We start from the raw sequence: 10,698 nt of genomic DNA, 5'->3' as shown, positions 1-10,698 counted from the left end.
AGTGACGCCCACATCGAGCATGTAGAAGCCTCGGGTGAGAAGCGAGTCGTGATACAAATGCGGAAATGAAAAACATGTTTAGCGTTTTTCCGTTGTGATTCCGCCAGAAACTTCAAGATTGTGAGGCGAACAGTTAGTTTTGGATGTAATGGCTTGGATATTCCATTTCCTTGGACTCTTGGGGATTTATGAAAGAAAAAGTTTTGGGCAAAATATCCCCGCTGTGGCTAAAGGGACAAGGAAAAAGGTATGGATGCACTCTCGACTCTAGACAACAGCTGCGCAGTTTACGTCGATATTGCTTTATTTTCTTTAACTTTATAACAGTTGTATAACTGCTATAAATCATCTTATGCTTTGTGTGTGTGCTTAATTGAAGCATGAGAGGGTAAGCTTTCAATTCTTGTCTCGCATGGCTGTATATTTTGAAGATTTAATGCTTTAAAGTTATAAAAACATTTATGAGTGGAGGTTACAGCGACACCACAGCGACAAAGTCTGCCGTCCACGGTACAATGAACCTAGAGAGGTTAAACCATGTAAACCTATTCTGATACAATCTCAAATTACAATTATGAACCTGAAAATGAGCATAATATGGCCACTTAAAAAGGCCTTGAATAACGCAATATCCTTTCTCCTTAGCAGTGGTGTGGTATACATTTGCACCCCTTTTAGGGTCACTCCCTCGGTCCTGGCTTAATGTAGGTGTATTGCTGCCTTCCTTTCCTTTGACCTTGTCACCTCCTTTTTACTTTCATAAGGCAGAGTGTCAACTTGCAAACCTTCCCAACATTTTTCTGCAACTCAACTGACAAGGTGCTGAGAGATGTAAAGAGGCATTACTGAGACAGTAATTGTGCCTCAAGCATCTTTGCCAGCCTTTGAAGTGTCCCTCCCAGCCGTGTTCTGATGGCCTCCGGCCCTCCTGGTGGTCCTAAGCTGCACATGCTGTGTGAAAGGAAGAGTTAATACCTGTGGGGGTGGGGGCTCTGCAGGCTGAGATAAGCAATAGTCTCTCCCTGACTCCCCGGTTGCAGGGGGAAGTCCACACTGGCAAATGAGCAGCTGACGATGTTTTCCAAGGTAGATGGTAAGGTGAATTATTGGATTAATGGGTTTGGTAATTCAGCCCCCCCCCCCCCCAGCTCCTACAGGCTGTTGCTCAACAATAGGGTGAGTATCAGGTGCCCTAGTCTCATCAGGGGTAAGGGCCCTTTCATCAAAGGTAAATCCCATCATGTCTGACTTAATGGTTTAGAGGAACAGAATGACTGGGCGGACAATGCTGATGGTTTACTTGGTGGTCCTCTTATATCTTTGTTGCATACTGTGCTGTGTGCAGATAGCTAGGAGTTGTAATGGCTTGCCTGTGGCCGACAAAACTCATTTCATAGTCTCTAAGGATTGGTTGATTCTGGTAAGGCCCCACTGTATGTGAAACTAGGCTTCATCCTGAGATCCAGGGACAACTTCACTTCTGGCTCGAAGGACCAAATATTGAATAGGTTTTCACTTAGGACTGTATAGGTGATGGTTACATATAGGGATGTACTGCTTGGGGAAAGAAATAACACTGATTGTCCCATTAAGATGCAATAAAAACAGACATCCATGTCATTTGCATAGCATAATGTCAACATTGTCCAAATACAACAGTCTTACTAGAACAAGAAAGGTACAGCTAAACTAGAATTAGCATGAGGAAGCCACATGGTGATTAGATTAGCTCTGCATCAACAAAAGTCTCTCTAAAACACAGTGAAAGACTCAAATAATGTCCAGATCAGACACAAATGATGGTTTTAGTCACAGTTCATCAGAGACACACACAACTTGAACCATTTGAAGGCAGTAAAGTCCACTTCACACTCTGTTATTCTGACGTGTCTCTTGTTATGCCTCTTCATTACCAACGGCGCCACTTTGTGCTCAACAGCGCAGTTGCATTATTTCACGACAAGAGGGCACTAATATGTCAGTCAACAGCTTTTCCAACAGTTTCCCAAGGCTGAAAATGAAAACTAGTAGTGTAGATGTAACCTAAGGAACTGACTGAACAACCACTATTTCTTTATAACAATCACAATCCAGCTGATAAGATACAGTTCCACAACATTTCTCTGTATGTGTTTCCTGCAGATGTTCAGCAGCTGTTGGTGGTTAAAGAAGAGGTTCCTCCTGAGCAGCAGGAGTGTAGCTCCAGTGTGGACCAGGAGGAGCCAGAGCCCCCCCCACACATTAAAGAGGAACAGGAGGAACTGTGGAGCAGTCAGGAGGGAGAGCAGCTTCAAGGGCTGGAGGAGGCTGATATCACCAAGTTCCCATTCACTCCTGTCCCTGTGAAGAGTGAAGATGATGAAGAGGAAGCTCAGTCCTCACAGCTTCATCAGAGACAAACTCAACACATGGAAACAGAAGCTGATGGAGAGGACTGTGGAGGACCAGAACCAGCCAGGAACTCACATCCACTTTTACAACCAGAGACTGAAGACCAGACTGGAGACTCTTCTGATCCTGAGACTGATGACAGTGCTGATTGGAAGGAGACCAGAGAACCTCAGTCAGCTTTAAACTCTCTGAAACATGATTCAACATGTAAGAAAACATTCAGCTGCTCTGAGTGTGGGAGAAGATTTGGCCAAAACGGAAATCTGAAGAGACACATGAGAACTCATACAGGAGAAAAACCTTTTAGCTGCTCAGTTTGTAAGAAAACTTTTACACAGAGTGATTATTTACAACAACACATGAGAATCCACACAGGCGAGAAGCCTTTTAGCTGCTCAGTTTGTAATACATCTTTTACACAGAGTGGAAGTTTACAGAAACACATGAGAATCCACACAGGAGAAAAACCTTTCAGCTGCTCTGAGTGTGGTAAAGCTTTCACTGAACGTGGAACCCTGAAGACACACATGACGACTCATTCTGGAGAAAAACCTTTCAGCTGCTCAGTCTGTAAGAAATCTTTTAAATACAGTGGAGCTTTAAAGATGCACAAGAGAATCCACACAGGAGAAAAACCTTTCAGCTGCTCAGTTTGTAATACATCTTTTACACAGAGAGGAAATTTACGGTCACACATGGCAGTCCACACAGGAGATAGAAGATTCAGCTGCAGTGTTTGTAACAAAAGATTTTCCCGGCGTTCTCATGTCAAAACACATAAATGTGTTGGTCAGATGGAAACAGAAGCTGATGGAGAGGACTGTGGAGGACCAGAACCAGACAGGAACTCACATCCACTTTTACAACCAGAGACTGAAGACCAGACTGGAGACTCTTCTGATCCTGAGACTGGTGACATGGAATAATGTTTGTGCATTTAAGTCCAAGCAAAACTTCTCAAATATCAAACAAAAATCTTTATGTATCAACATCTAGATAGAAGTCATTATATTGTGTGGTAGGAACAAGTACACTCTTATTTTAAATATGTTATTAGATATTATTTTGTCTTGTGATGTCTGTCATATAATCAATTATAATCAAGAAATCAGACAAATGTAACCACCTGATATTTTATAGGGCCCACACATATATTCACTTCTTTCTAAGTAACGTGTGTTTAACAAGATTCACTATTAATCATGTATCAATATGGGAGTTTATTCAATACACATTGGGTTCATGTTTTCATTTTATGTATCATGTTTAAGCAAAATTTAGACCCATCAGTCTCTGAGAGGAGACTTTTCTCTCTGTGTCAGGGAGACAGGAAGTGCAGGTTGAAAGCTATCTTTAGTTTAAACAAGGGAGATGTGAGGGAGGTAGCAGAGGGAAGTTATCCTAGCAAGGTGTTTCCTGTCAGGGAGAGGAGGAGTTTTCTCTTTGAAGCTAAGCTGAGATGGACATATTATGGTCTGTATAAAACTATAAAAACTCACTTGTGCATTGTTATGTTTCAATATTAATATGATCAGTCACACCAAAATGATTAAGGTCTTTTGACATGTATAGTGTCTCCTATGCCACTAATTAGGCCATGGTAAAGCTAATAAAGTAAAGAAATATACTGGTTTGATATGACCGGTGTGGTACACCAGGACATGCTGAGTACCCTCCAGATGAAATAAAGTGAAGTCATTTGAAGTAAACCATCTGTTGACTAGCATGTATGTTAGTAGTTATTGTCTGGGTCACAACGACCTAGGTGTACTTAAGAAAAGGAAGATGAGAGGACTGTTAGAAGTAAAAATATCACCAGTTCAGGTCCATCTAAAGATGTAACTAACATGAGGTAACTGTAGGCGTGAATGTGTCCAACTGACACCGCCCAAAACTCTGTATAAGAAGAGAGTCGTATGAAACTTAGATTCAGTTGTCTATTCGACTGACTATCGCCGTTGGTCCCGGGCAGTTTGGTTTGTTTGTTAAAATGTAACAAATAAATCCGCATGGAGTGAACGTCAACAGTCTCTGGAGTCTTCATGGTGTCCTCGCATAGAAATAAAATGGATAGAAAGGCCATTGGACTGTTTGCCGTGGTCATTTGATGGGTACATAACAAAATGGCGATTGTTGTTAGTTGTCCAGTGACAATATGCGTCACTGGGTCTGTAAACTGTGTCGAAGCTCGCTGGGAAGAGAGCCTCCTGACGCAGCTCGGGAGACGTTCTCGGAGGGAATGAGGAGGAACTGCTTTAATTGCGGTTAAACAAAAAAATCGTGATTACCTAAAAACAATTGCTGTTAGACAATTTTTTAGTAATTGTTAGAGGCTTATTTAATGGTCAAGTATCTAAACACGTACAATGAATCTGACTCTGTTTAAGTACATTCTCTGTACATAAGGGCTGTATTCAACCAAAAAAAATATCAGTCAACTGAAATTCTCCCAAATCTTTTACCAACCGATTGGTCTTTGGTTTGTCCCAGAATTTGAAAGTGTTTTACTGCAGGACGGATAAGCCCACACTCACACCCCTCACCCGCTCCTACTCTGACATCCCACAACCAACTGCACCCCCTCAGCCCTCTCCACTGACCCCCACTGGTGTTTTCTTTTTTACATTTTTGACCCTTTTGACGGGTTTTTCAAACTTGTTTTCAAATGTTTTTTTTGTTGGGGCAAGTAAAAACTTTTCACTTGCCCAACCGGACAAGAAAAAAAAAAAACTGTTGTTGAACCCTGGGGGCTAATCGTTGATTTGTTCAATGCACTTTCTCAGTGTTTGTATTGAACCATAGTCCCCTGGTGATGTGGTTATGTAAATGTGTGTCTGCATAATATGGTAACTTTTTTTTGTTGGTGTCCATAATCTGAGCCAGTGGAAGCATGTAGATGTTAAACAGAAGAGGCCCCAGAATGGAGCCTTGGAGAACTCCACATTTCATATTTGTCCGCTCAGATGTTTATCCATAGACACAAAGTAGTCCTTGTTCTTTAAGTAGGATTCAAACCAGTTATTTACCAAACAATGAAATAAGAATAAGATAAGCCTTAGGTGTAATTGTCAGTCTTTACCAAGCCCCCAGGAACAGCGCCATGTCTTAAAGCAACCATTGGCTTAGGGGCCAACGGTGGACTTGCAAGGTCTGACAACCAGCTGGCCCGGAAAGACATTTCCCATAGATTTTACATGGCAAAAAAGAAACCTCTATATGTCAGCGGATAATTCATTTGGGGGTACATCAACTTAACAGTCCGAACACTTAAATGGTCCGTGTTCTTTAAATTGCACTAATAGCCAAATCCAGAATTATTACACATTCACATTAGGCATATAGAATGCGAGCAGACCCACGGGACTGCTCCCATGTCGCCCTGCACTGCAGTCTCATGACGGTTCTCCTGAGATCCTATAGCTGTAAAATGGATATAATGGCTGTAATTCATCATTTGTATTATCTAATGATACATCCCAGCGCTGTATGCTGTAATGCCTGTAACGTGGATGCAATGTTTTAAACATCTCTGTTCCCAAACTGCCAGGGCTAGCTATCTTCAGCGGTAGCTAGAATGAACGGAGCTTTGCGTCATACACCGTATCCCGTTATCTTACAGTTTTTGCCTATTGCTTACACACTTTTTGCAGAATTTGGCTCATTATGTCAAAACTCTACACACAAGCCAATCAGACATAACACTTGGAGATTAACAACTCACATCTATGACACAATGAAACACTGCAATCAAAACTTAACACTCCTTTCTAAAAATGAAATTCTTGCAAAAAAACCATACACACAAGCACCATTTGAATTTCTCTTTCATATCACCAGCAACACACTGATGGGCTTTATAGAAAACACTGCAGTCTTTATGTTTCTATTTTTATTGTCGTATTCTCAGACTCAGTCTTCTGTGAAACTCAGAAGTAGAATTTCTGCAGTAATCAAACAAGAGTTTTTCCAAAGAACAAACATTTTTACAGAAATAAAGAGAAATAGAATCACAAATCATCAAATTTAGCAACAAAACAAAAGTAAAAAAACAAAAACAATTACTGGATAAATTGCTATTGGGATACTTGATACTTGTTTGTTTGTTTGTTTGTGTGTGTGTGTGTGTGTGTGTGTGTGTGTGTGTGTGTGTGTGTGTGTGTGTGTGTGTGTGTGCGTGTGTGGTGGGGGGCTGGGGGGGCTTATGGATCCCGCCTTCTGTTGTGATCTGGCCACAAGACCTCGTCAACATCACAGTCGATGTCTCTTCCACGTCCGACTCCTCTCTCTGTCCTCCTCTTAATCTGACATGCTGCAAAGTTCTCAGAATGGCTTACCTGAGGCCTGTTTGTAGTGCTAAGGCTCAGACCGATTGGTGTTCTGTTTTCTGTGAAGTGTTTTCAGGTCTGTATGTAAGTGCCTACAATTGCCAGATGAGTTTTGCATTTTGAACAGTGTTTTCCCAATGATAACAGGAGATTTCGTTTTTGAACAAAGTGTCTAATGTAAGAAAACGTGTGTAGTGTTTCACAATAAGTGTGTTACAGAATTGCAAACAAAGTGCAAAGTTGACAATGTGTTTAAGCTATGGTTACACTGTGTTTAAGGTATGCTACAAGATGTTTAGGTATTGAGGCTTTGGTCTAAGCATTGGTTTTTAGTGTGTAAGCAATGGGCAAAAACTGTAATACATCCATGGTCTTTACAGCTTGAGCTCTCTGGAAGTTAGTATGCAGAAGCATATAGTCCCAGTTCTCCTCATTGTGTGTTTCCCTGTTTCCTGCAGATGTTGAGCAGCTGTTGGTGGTTAAAGAAGAGGTTCCCCCTGAGCAGCAGGAGTGTAGCTCCAGTGTGGACCAGCAGGAGCCAGAGCCCCCCCCACACATTAAAGAGGAACAGGAGGAACTGTGGAGCAGTCAGGAGGGAGAGCTGCTTCAAGGGCTGGAGGAGGCTGATACCAAGTTCCCATTCACTTCTGTCCCTGTGAAGAGTGAAGGTGATGAAGAGAAAGGTAGGAACAATGTGGACCTGTTTAGTTAACATGCTTTTAGGGGAAGGGGAAACACTGCAGAAGTCTAGGGCTTCCCCGTCTAAGTGGATTAGTCGACTTATCGGTCGTTTTTAACAAGTTGTATTGGTGTCTAAACTTAACTGTCTTCGCTGCATGACACTCACCTTTTGTCGACTAAACTTAAATGTAACGGCCTCTAAGAGGACTGTAACCTCCCGGTGCTCAGTACCCGGCGTCACGGGACCAGCCAGTGGTCGCTTTTTTCACGTGGTATCATACAAACAAAAAAAACAGAGGTTTGAATAAATTTGAATATCTTCTCTGCCGTTCACCTCAAGCTGAGAGGCTCTGGCTGCCTTCAGATCTGCTCACTGTCTGTGTACCGTAGCTTCTTGCAGATCAATGTTCGGGTACCCACCTGTACTGCGCTCTGGCCCTATACGGTGAGCCCTCAGCACCTCCATCTTCACGTCAGCAGGAGTAGGGAACCATTTAGGGAGTGTGGATTAACAAAACCTGATGCATTCTACCCAATTGGCCTACTTTTTTTCTTGAGATTTGCAGAGCCCACTCGTGGAGAAAACAGACCAGAATCTATGCATCCCTTCATGAAGTCCCAGTCACAAATATAGTTAAGTTCTCTTTGAAAGACATAAACACCATGAAGCTGGCGGCCGCGGCGATGTAACCCTAGGTTGATGGTTGATTGATCGTAACAGTTCAATTTTAGATCCCCTGAAATCATATATATGTTCCGGCTCAGTGTTGTAATGCTCACTTTTATGAAGATGATAGCATTCTGTTCCCCACAAACCAGCCAGACCTTCTCCAGGTTACAGTCCGCTTTTAATGACCTCCAGACCTTCCTGTTAAGTTTAAATCTTGTTCTCACCACTGTCAGTTACACTGTGAGTTATGAAAATGTCAGGGGTTGTGATTGTTCCTAAATGGAGGCAAGTTGTTGAATGGTGCAGTTGTCTTGGTTTTGTCTGACGTCCCAGTTTTCCTCAATTTGTGTTTCCTTCAGATGTTCAGCAGCTGTTGGTAGTTAACGAAGAGGTTCCTCCTGAGCAGCAGGAGTGTAGCTCCAATGTGGACCAGCAGGAGCCATTGTCCCCCCCACACATTAAAGAGGAACAGGAGGAACTGTGTAGCATTCAGGAGGGAGAGCAGCTTCAAGGGCTGGAGGAGGCTGATATCACCAAGTTCCCATTCACTCCTGTCCCTGTGAAGAGTGAAGATGATGAAGAGGAAGCTCAGTCCTCACAGCTTCATCAGAGACAAACTCAACACATGGAAACAGAAGCTGATGGAGAGGACTGTGGAGGACCAGAACCAGCCAGGAACTCACATCCACTTTTACAACCAGATACTGAAGACCAGACTGGAGACTCTTCTGAACCTGAGGCTGATGACAGTGCTGATTGGAAGGAGACCAGAGAACCTCAGTCAGCTTTAAACTCTCTGAAACATGATTCAAGATGTAAGAAAACATTCAGCTGCTCTGAGTGTGGGAAAAGATTTGGCCTCAAGTCACATCTGAAGAGACACATGAGAACTCACACAGGAGAGAAGCCTTTTAGCTGCTCAGTTTGTAATAAATCTTTTACACAGAGCAGGGAAAACTTTTACAGGTCAAACACATGATAATCCACACAGAAGAAAACCCTTTCAGATGCAGTGTTTGTAATAAATCTTTTACAAAGAGTGGAAATTTACAGAAACACAATAGAATCCACACAGGAGAAAAACCTTTTAGTTGCTCTGAGTGTGGTAAAGCTTTCACTGAACGTGGAAGCCTGAAGAACCACATGATGACTCATACTGGAGAGAAACCTTTCAGCTGCTCAGTTTGTAAGAAATCTTTTACACAGAGTGGAGGTTTACGGTCACACATGGCCGTAGTCCACACAGGAGAGAAAAGATTCAGCTGCAGTGTTTGTAACAAAAGATTTGCCTGGCGTTCTGATGTCAAAAGACATAAATGTGTTGGTCAGATGGAAACAGAAGCTGATGGAGAGGACTGTGGAGGACCAGAACCAGCCAGGAACTCACATCTACTTTTACAACCAGAGACTGAAGACCAGACTGGAGACTCTTCTGATCCTGAGACTGGTGACATGGAATAACGTTTGTGCCTTTAAGTCCAAGCAAAACTTCTCAAGTATCAAACAAAGATCTTTATGTATCAACATCTAGATAGAAGACATTATATTGTGTGGTAGGAAAAAGTACACTCTTATTTTAAATATTTTATTAGATATTGTTTTGTCTTGTAATGTCTGTCATATAATCAAGAAATCAGACAAATGTAACCACCTGATATTTTATAGGGCCCACACATATATTCACTTCTTTCTAAGTAACGTATGTTTAGCAAGATTCACTATTAATCATGTATCAATATGGGAGTTTATTCAATACACATTGGGTTCATGTTTTAATGTTGTATATCATGTTTAAGCACAATTTAGGCCCAGCAGTCTCAGAGAGGAGACTTTTCTCTCTGAGTCAGGGAGACAGGAAGTGCAGGTTGAAAGCTATCTTTAGTTTAAACAAGGGAGATGTGAGGGAGGTAGCATAGGGAAGTTAGTCTAGCAAGGTGTTTCCTGTCAGGGAGAGGAGGAGTTTTCTCTTTGGAGCAAAGCTGAGATGGACATATTATGATCTTTGTAAAACTATAAAAACTCACTTGTGCATTGCTATGTTCCAAGGTAATATGATCAGTGACACCAACATGATTAAGGTCTTTTGACATGTATAGTGTCTCCTATGCCACTAATTAGGCCCTGGTAAAGCTAATAAAGTAAAGAAATATAATAGTTTGATATGACTGGTGTGGTCACCAGGACATGCTGAGTACCCTCCAGGATGAAATAAAGTGACCCGGCGTCACTAAAGTACACTCTATAGGTTTCCAACAAGTAACAGAGTCAGGATTAAGTCAATCTGATAATGATCTCAAGGCAAATGTCCAAAATAATGACCATGTTTAAAATTATGAATTAAAAGTCCACTCTCTGATTTGTGATGTTGGAGAGTTGTCAGCTTTATGCACGGTTGTTTTCCCACCCAAAATACATTGTATCCCAGTAATCAGTTGGAGGTGGAAAAGGTAACATGGAGAAGAAGATAATTTGTGGTAGGATGTCCATCTTAACTAATGACACCTGAACTTGTAGTGATTTTGGGAAGTAAGACCATCGATCAGATCAGGTTCAATTAAATTATAGATTATAGATGTCCTGGAAGTTGTTATTAGCAATACTAATTAATGAGCTGGAATGCTGGAATGCTGG

At 41.8% G+C, this 10,698-nt stretch overlaps 1 long non-coding RNA gene and 1 pseudogene across 1 annotated transcript; one reads left to right on the top strand and one right to left on the bottom strand.

The window, feature by feature from the left end:
• The first annotated feature begins 380 nt into the window (after positions 1–380).
• On the top strand, positions 381–9,844 carry LOC118493478 (annotated as a pseudogene).
• LOC118493426 lies at positions 4,087–4,355 on the bottom strand. Its single transcript, XR_004895375.1, has 2 exons — positions 4,277–4,355; positions 4,087–4,233 (listed from the first exon to the last, which is right to left on the bottom strand). It is a non-coding gene; the product is annotated as an uncharacterized LOC118493426 (long non-coding RNA).
• Positions 9,845–10,698: the final 854 nt, after the last annotated feature.

The sequence above is a fragment of the Sander lucioperca genome, chromosome 16, assembly GCF_008315115.2.
Source record: "Sander lucioperca isolate FBNREF2018 chromosome 16, SLUC_FBN_1.2, whole genome shotgun sequence".
Lineage (NCBI taxonomy): Eukaryota > Metazoa > Chordata > Actinopteri > Perciformes > Percidae > Sander > Sander lucioperca.
The sequence above is the reverse complement of the archived record's forward strand: the minus strand, read 5'-3'. Positions and strand labels throughout refer to the sequence as shown.